This window comes from Myotis myotis, unplaced genomic scaffold (genome assembly GCF_014108235.1).
Source record: "Myotis myotis isolate mMyoMyo1 unplaced genomic scaffold, mMyoMyo1.p scaffold_m19_p_6, whole genome shotgun sequence".
Taxonomy (NCBI): domain Eukaryota; kingdom Metazoa; phylum Chordata; class Mammalia; order Chiroptera; family Vespertilionidae; genus Myotis; species Myotis myotis.
Genome location: NW_023416368.1, coordinates 97,389,622 through 97,398,208, shown reverse-complemented (window position 1 = coordinate 97,398,208; position 8,587 = coordinate 97,389,622). Strand labels below are relative to the sequence as shown.

Sequence of the window (8,587 nt, the reverse complement as noted above, 5' to 3'; positions counted from 1 at the left end):
TATGCCCAGATTTCAAGATCCCCCAAAGGACACCACCAGGGAGGCCGAGTCTGATGCAAAAGCATAGAGTCTTTATTCAAGCTGAGCTTGGTCCCTCTGCCTCCACCGTTGTAGGATGCTAGAGGGCCCGGAGTCCCAAGAGAACAAAGAATTTATAGGGCTTGGGGGGGGGGGGGGCGGGGACACACTCTGACCACTGATTTGGCCGATTCCGGTTGGTTGAGTGAGGGCCTGGGGGCTAGTGGCACAAGGGCAGGGTGCAGCTGCAGGGGTGGGCAAACTTTTTGACTCGAGGGCCACAATGGGTTCTTAAACTGGACCGGAGGGCCGGAACAAAAGCATGGATGGAGTGTTTGTGTGAACTAATATAAATTCAAAGTAAACATCATTACATAAAAGGGTATGGTCTTTTTTTTTTTTTTTTTTTTTTTAGTTTTATTCATTTCAAACGGCCGGATCTGGCCACGGGCCATAGTTTGCCCACGGCTGAGCTAGGGTCTGGTTACACAAAGACAGGGGGGTGGCTAGCATACTTTTGGCCTTGGGCTAGTTTCCCTCACTTTCCCATTGGCTGAGATGAGGGCAGGCTGAGTAACTGATACATTCAGCGGCTTTTTCTTGGAAGAGGAGTTAGGGACACAGCTATCAGTTCCGTTCTGTCCTTTCATATCCACTTATGATGTTGTTTCTGCATGGTACTGGCAGAAAAAAACAAACCTACTTATGGAACAGAATTGAGAGCCCAGAAATAAAACCACATATATGTGGGCAAATCTTTATCTATAAAGGACTAAAAAATGTACAACGGAGAAAAGAACGCCTCTTCAGTAAGTGTTACCGGGGATATTAGAAAGCCGCATGCTTTCTAATGAAACTAGACGACTGTTTGTCCCCATGGACAAAAATTAACTCAACATGGATCAAAGATCTAATATACTAGCAAGTCCTGAAACAATAAATTACTTAAAACAAAACCTAGTTACTAAACTTATGGACCTTGGTGTTAGAGAAGATTTTATGAATTTGACCCCAAACTCAAGGGGAGCAGAAATAAATGAGGGGGAATTGTATCAAACTAAAAAGCTTCTGCGTGGCAAAAGAAATAGCCACAAAAACAAAAGTGCAACCAACCAAATGGGAGAGATATTTGCAAACAGCTCTGACAAGAAGTTACTATCCGAAATATATAAAAACTTACACTACTCAACACCAAACAAACAATCCAATCTTAAAAGAGCAGACGACCTGAACAGACACTTTCGCGAGAAGACATACAAATTGCCAACAGATATGTGAAAAGATGCTCATCTTCACTAGCCTTTAAGGAAATATGAATCAACTACAATGAGATATCACCACACACCTGTTAGAGAGGCCATTATCGACAAGGTGAGTATAACTGTTGAAGAGGTCGTGGAGAAAAAGGAGCCCTCAGTTACTGCTGGTGGGAAGGTAAACTGGTGCACTCATTATGGGAAGCAGCATAGAGGCTCCTCAAAAATTAAAAATAGAGGTACCATTTGGCCCAGCAACCCCTCTTCTGGTTATATACCTGAAAATTTTGAAAACATTTATTCGCAAAGATATATGTACCCTATATTCATTGCAGCATTATTCATAGTGGCCAAGACATGGAAACAACAAAAATGTCCTTTGATAGATGACAGAATAAAGGAGATATGGTGCATACATACAATGGATTATTACTCAGCCATAAGAAAAGATGAAATACTGCCATTTGTGACAACTTGGATGGAACTTGAGAATATCATGCTAAGGGAAATAATTCATACAGAAAAGTTAAGAACCATATGGCTTCACTCAGGTGTAAAATATATAACTGAAAGGAAGAAATGAACAAATAAGAACAACAAACAAAAACTAATAGACACAGATGACAGCATGGAGGTTACCAGAAGCAGGAGGGAAAGGGCATAGTGGCTGAAATATATGGTGATGGAAGAAGATTTGACCTTGATAGTATTGTACATTTGAAACCTATATAATATTATCAACCAAAGTCTCTCAGTAAATAGAATAAATAAAAAAGATGACTGGATAGAAATGTTGTGGTACATATATAAAGTGGAATATTACTCAGTCATAAAAAGGAATAAAATCTTACCATTTGTAACAGCATGAATGGACCAAAAGGATATTATGGTAAATGAAATAAGTCAATTAGAGAAAGACAAATACCACATGACTTCACTTGCATGTGGAATCTAAAGAACAAAATAAATGAACAAAGAAAACTGAAACAAACTCATAGACACAGAGAACAGGCCAGTGGTTGCCAGAATTAAGGGGGGTTGGGCAACTGGGTGAAAAAGGTGAAGGGATTAATAAGCACAGATTGGTAGTTACAAAATAGTCATGCGATATAACAACAGCATAGGGAACCATCAACAAATTACAAGTGCTAGCCAGGATGTGAAGGAAAGGAAACCCTAGCCTTAGCAGGGCTTGCTCAGTGGATAGAGCGACAGCCTGTGAACTGAAGGGTATGGAGTTTGATTCTGGTCAAGGGCACATGTCCAGGTTGCAGAATTGAGCCCCAGTAGGGGGTGTGCAGGAGGCAGCCAATCAATCATTCTCTCTCATCACTGATGTTTCTATCTCTCTCTCTCCCTCTTCCTCTTTCTTCCTCTGAAATCAATAAAAATATATTTTTTAAAAAGGGGTGGGGGAACCCTAGTACACTGCTGGTGGAAATGCATACCGGTGCAACCATTATGGAAAATAGTATGGAGTTTCCTCAAAAAATTAAATATGGAACTGCCATTTGACCCAGTGACCCCACTTCTAGGAATATATCCTAAGAAACCTGAAACACCAATCAGAAAGAATGTATGCAACCCCTATGTTCATAGCAGCACATTTACAATAGCTCAGATCTGGAAGCAGCCTAAGTGCCCTTTAGCAGATGAGTGGATAAAAAAGCTGTGGTACATTTACACCATGGAATACTATGCAGCAGTAAAAAAGAAGGATCTCTTATCCTTTGAGACAACATGGAGGGACCTGGAGAACATCACGCTAAGTGAAATAAGTCAGTCAAAGACAAGTATCACATGATCTCACTCATATGTGGAATCTAAGTAACAAAATAACCTGATGAACAGAGTGGATCCAGAGACATGGAAGCATGGAAAAGAGTGCAGAATTTCACAGGGAAGGTGGGGAAGGGTGGGTGGGTGGGAGGTAATCAACCAAAAACCTTGTATGCATATATGCATAACCCATGGACACAGACAATAGGGTGCTGAAGGCCTGGGGCGAGGGAGTGGGGGAGCGGGCTAGAGACGGTCAATGGGGAAAAAGGGGGACATATGTAAAAAGTAATAAAAATAAAAATAAAAACAGCAGAGGGAATGTAGTCAATAATAACTATATATAGTCAGGTACTGGAAATATTAGTGGAAACACTTTGTAAAACATATAATTATCTAGTTACTGCACACCTGAAACCGATACAAAATAATACTAAATATTAACCATAATTGAAAAATAAAATTTTCAAAAACACTAAGGAAAATAAAGAGACCTAATAAGAAACCAGAAAAAAATTACAAATTACCTAAATACCTAGTAAGTAACATCAAACAAATAAGAGAAAAATAAGCAAAAAATGGTTAAATAAAATTTAAAAGCGTAACAGAAATAACAAATACAAAACAGCCGGGCTGGTGTTGCTCAGTGGTTGAGCGTGGACCCATGAACCAAGAGGTTCCGGTTCAATTCCCGTTCAGGGCATATGCCCTGGTTGGGGCTCGATTCATGTCTCTCTCATCGATGTATCTATCTTTCTATCCCTCTCCCTTCCTCTCTCTCTAAAATCAATAAAAAATACGTTAAAAGAAAGTACAAAACCAATTAAAAATTCAAATAAAAATCCCAACTTCATATAACAGGGAACCTTGGGCGGGGGGGAGCGGGGGGGCCACAGGATCATATAGGGTCACTAGAAAATTTTGCCAAACATTTGAAGAAGTAATGCCAACCCATGTCAAACTTTTGGGAAAAAAATCAGAGAAGGAAACACTGTGAAACTCATCCTAGTTAAGACATTGTAGAAATAGAACAACGCCTGACACACAGTGGAAGTTCATTAGCCACAATAACGCTAACCTCTGATACGAACGTTCTTCCAAAAAAGAAAGTTATCAGATATATTGTATGCTTTTAAGGTGAATGAAAAGAAAAACACTCCTTCCCTGACCGGGAATCGAACCCGGGCCGCGGCGGTGAGAGCGCCGAATCCTAACCACTAGACCACCAGGGAGGTTGTAGCTGTTCTCTGTCTGATAAGCTAAGTTCCTGTTATGTGACGCACGTTGTATGCGGGCTTATGATTGGATGGACTTCAGACATTTTAGACTGCCGCCCTCTACTTCCTCGCCACCTCCCAGCCACCGCAGACAAGGAGAAACAAGCAGTGAACAATAGAAAACATTGGTTCCTGACGGGAAAGGACTGGGAATGAGGGGGGAAAAAAAGTCATGTGTCAGAAGTGGGATTCGAACCCACGCCTCCATGCGGAGACCAGAACACCCGTAGGTAAGGGAGCCCCTTGAGTCTGGCGCCTTAGACCACTCGGCCATCCTGACACCCCTGCCATGGTTCCTCCAATGTAGCCTATTAGCTGTGGGCACAGGGACGGGACCGTGGGGAACAGGAGTGAGGGTGTCTCTTGTCCAGAAGAAGCGGAAAACAGAGGGCCGGTCGCTCGCAGGGGCCCAACCCTGGCCGGCAATACCCAGCCGCCGAGGCGCCAGGGCGCCAGGCGACAACCCAGTGGTGATCCCCTCCGCGTCCCCTCGGCTGGGACCCCTGGCTGCAGGGACGTCGCGGGCACTGGGACAGCAGAAGGGACGCAACTCTGCCGGCGGTCCAGCCGGCTGGGGTCTCTGCCCCAAGACTTCGGCCGTGCGGCGCCCCGGGCTCCGCGCCGGCACCCGGGAGGGAGGGGAGACACAGAGGCCGCGGGAGCCCGCGGTCCCAGAGCCGGCTGGAGCCTGCAGGTCCGTCCAGGCAGCGATGAGCGCAGCGGCCACGCGGGGAAAGCGGGTACGGGGTGCAGGCGGCCCGAGCCCCTCCCGAGGCGCCATGGCAGCGCAGCGGGGAGCGGAGTCCAGGAGCCGCGGGAGAGAATCCCAGAGGAGGAGGCCCTCTGTGCGGGGCGGGCCGCGGAGTGCGGGGCTGCAGCCCCTGGCTGGGCTGGATGGCAGTGGACCTGGTGGTGACAGCGTAAATTTTGAAGGTGGAACCAACAGGAATGGGTGGCGTGCAAGAAATGAAGGGGTGGCCCATACCTGGAGGGTTTTTGACCTGCAAATAACAAAAGTTATACTTCTCTTCCTTTTCAGTGTGGATGCCTTTTATTTCGTCTACTTGTCTCATTTTTCAAATTGAGTTGTCTTTTTGTTCTTTGTCTATTCTGGATGCGAGACCTGTACTAGTTATCTGACTTGCAAGTATCTTTCCCATCCTGTAGGTTGTCTTTTCACTTTCTTTATAATGTCCTGATGCTTACAAGATTTTAATTTTGATTAAGTACAAGTTATCTACTTTCCTTTGTGTTGCTCACACTTTTGGTATATCTAAGAATCCATCGCCAAATCCAAGGTCATGAAGATTTACCCTTATTTTTTTCCTAATAGTTGTATCATTTTAGCTCTCATCTTTAGGCCACCAGTCCATTTTGAGTTAATTTTTGTATATGGTATGAGTTAGGAGTACAATTTCATTCTTTGCATTCTTTTCCAGTTGAGCTAACACCATTTGTGAAACTGTTTTCCTCCATTGTTTCAAAATCAATTGGCCGTAGATACATGGGCTTATTTCTGTCCGTCATTTTGCCAGCACCACACTGCTTTGATTACTTTTGTTGTAGCTTTGTAGTCAGTTCTGAAATCAAGTAGTGTGAATCCTCCAACTTTTTTTCCTTCAAGAATGTTTTAGCTATTTGAGGGCCCTTGCAATTCCAGATGCATTTGAGAATTAACCCTTCCACATCCGAAAAAACAATTCCCTGGGATTTTGTTAAAGATTGCATCGACTCTGTACACCACTTTGGGTAGTATTGGCTCCTAATGATATTGTGTTCCAGTCCATGAACAGAGGATATCTTTCCATTTATTTAGGTCTTTACTTTATTTCAACAATGCTTTATAGTTTCAACATACAAGTGTTTCACCTTCTAGGTTCAATTTATGGATAGGTATTTTATTATTTTGGAACTATTGTAAATTGAATTGTTTTCTATTGTAAATGGAATTGCTGGTGTATAGAAACTGTACTGAATTTTTTGTTTGATCTCATGACCTTCTACTTTGCTAAACTTAGGTATTATCTTTAGTAGATTTTTTTTGTCAATTCTTTAGGACTTTTTATATACAGGACTAGAGACCTGGTTCACAAAATTTGTGCAAGGGTAGGGTCCCTAGGCCTGGCTGGTGATCAGGACCCATTGGAGCCTACCGGCTGCTGGACAGGGCCTTCCTTCATTCCACAGTGCCCCCTGGTGGTCAGCGAACGTCATTGTGAGCCATTGAACTCCCAGTCTCCTGGTCAAACTCCCACAGGGACACTTTGCATATTAGCCTTTTATATAAATAGATGATCTTGTCATCTGCAACTAGAGAAAGTCTTATTTCTTTCTGTCCAATTTGGATAACTTCTATTTCTTTTTCTTGCCTAATTTCTTTGGCTAGAATGTCTTAGTGCAATATTGAATAACAGTGGTGAAAGTGGACATTTTTGACTTGTTTCTGATCCTAAAGGGAAAGTTTTTAGTCTTTCCCCATTGATTCTGATCTTAGCTCTGTGTTTTTCATACATGCCCTTTATCATATTGAGGAAATTCCCTCAATATTTTTAAATGCATAAGATAAAACATATAGGATTACAGAGGAAACTAATTACCTAGTATGTTGAAATTCTGTTATCACAAAAATTAAAATTAATTTGTGATATTGTAATATGTATACTTATTAACACATTAAATAAGCTATAGTGTCATTTGAATTAGTGATAAGTATAAATGATATTCTGAAATGTTTACAGCTGTAATGTGCAATACTACTGTGGTTTGCTATGTCCATTGTTAATGGAAGGAGATATTCAGCTAGAGGTTAGTGAAGATAAAGACGTAAATTGTTTCCATCCAAATTCATAGGACCCTTAGTTCTATCCACTAGAATCCCAGGCTAAAACCCCTGAGGTCAAGATGAACCAAGATGGCGGCATAGGTTAACGCCGGAGATTGCTGCCTTGAACAACCAAATGAACGGACATCATCCAGAACCACAGAAAGGCTGGCTGAGTGGAAATTCTACAACCAGGAGGAAAGAGAATATCATACCCAGACTCAGAGGAGGCGCAGTGCTGAAGTGAAATACTGAGGTACGGAGTGCGCGGAGCGGGCTGGCGGCGGAGGGCGCGGTTGGTGCTTTCAATCGGGAGGGAGTCTCAGATTCTGAGCTCCAGATCCGGGCGAGTCTCTAGGGACCCAGACTCAAACGGGAGAAGCGGGACTGTCTGGCTTCAGTCGGAACTCGAAGGCAGCTTTCTCTCCGAGGTTTGCAGCGGTTGCTGGGACTCTGTGAGGCAGAGCCCCTAGGGACAGAACTGAGAGCCGCCATAACTGCTCTCTCCGGCCCACCCTGTTGATCCCAAGCCCGAGCGACCCACCCGCCCCGCCCAAGCCCTGCGCAGAGCCATTTGCCAGATAGCCTCAGGCAAAGGCTAGATTAGCACCTCCCCAGAGGACAGAAGTTTTCCCACTGCAAACACAGCTGATTCTCACAGCCAGCTGGCCTGGAGGTCAAATCCCACTAGTATTAACTACAACAATCAAGGCTTAACTACAGGAGGACTGCACACAAAGACCACTAGGGGGTGCGCCAAGAAAGCATAAAAAAATGTGGAGACAAAGAAACAGGACAAAACTGTCAATGGAGGATATTCAGTTCAGAACCACACTTTTAAGGTCTCTCAAGAACTGTCTAGAAGCCGCTGATAAACTTAATGAGATCCTCAACAAATCTAATGAGACCCTCGATGTTATGATAAAGAACCAACTAGAAATAAAACATACACGGACTGAAATAACGAATATTATACAGACTCCCAACAGCAGACCAGAGGACCGCAAGAATCAAGGCAAAGATTTGAAATGCGGCCGAAACCGGTTTGGCTCAGTGGATAGAGCGTCGGCCTGCGGACTGAAGGGTCCCAGGTTCGATTCCGGTCAAGGGCATGTGCCTAGATTGCGGGCATATCCCCAGTGGGAGATGTGCAGGAGGCAGCTGATCGATGTTTCTCTCTCATTGATGTTTCTAACTCTCTATCTCTCTCCCTTTCTCTCTGTAAAAAATCAATAAAATATATTTTAAAAAAATAAATTAAAAAAAAAAAAAGATTTGAAATGCGAAGAAGCTAAAAACACCCAACTGGAAAAGCAAAATGAAAAAAGAATCCGAAAATACGAAGATAGTGTAAGGAGCCTCTGGGACAGCTTCAAGCGTACCAACATCAGAATTATAGGGGTGCCAGAAGATGAGAGAGAGCAAGATATTGAAAA

General features: G+C 43.4%; 2 non-coding genes across 2 annotated transcripts; both read right to left on the bottom strand.

Annotated features, from left to right (window-relative positions):
• Positions 1-4,213: 4,213 nt before the first annotated feature.
• TRNAE-CUC lies at positions 4,214-4,285 on the bottom strand. The gene has a single exon. It is a non-coding gene; the product is annotated as a tRNA-Glu (tRNA).
• Positions 4,286-4,505: 220 nt separating this feature from the next.
• Positions 4,506-4,610, bottom strand: TRNAL-CAA. Its single transcript has 2 exons — positions 4,573-4,610; positions 4,506-4,551 (listed from the first exon to the last, which is right to left on the bottom strand). It is a non-coding gene; the product is annotated as a tRNA-Leu (tRNA).
• Between the last annotated feature and the right edge of the window lie 3,977 nt (positions 4,611-8,587).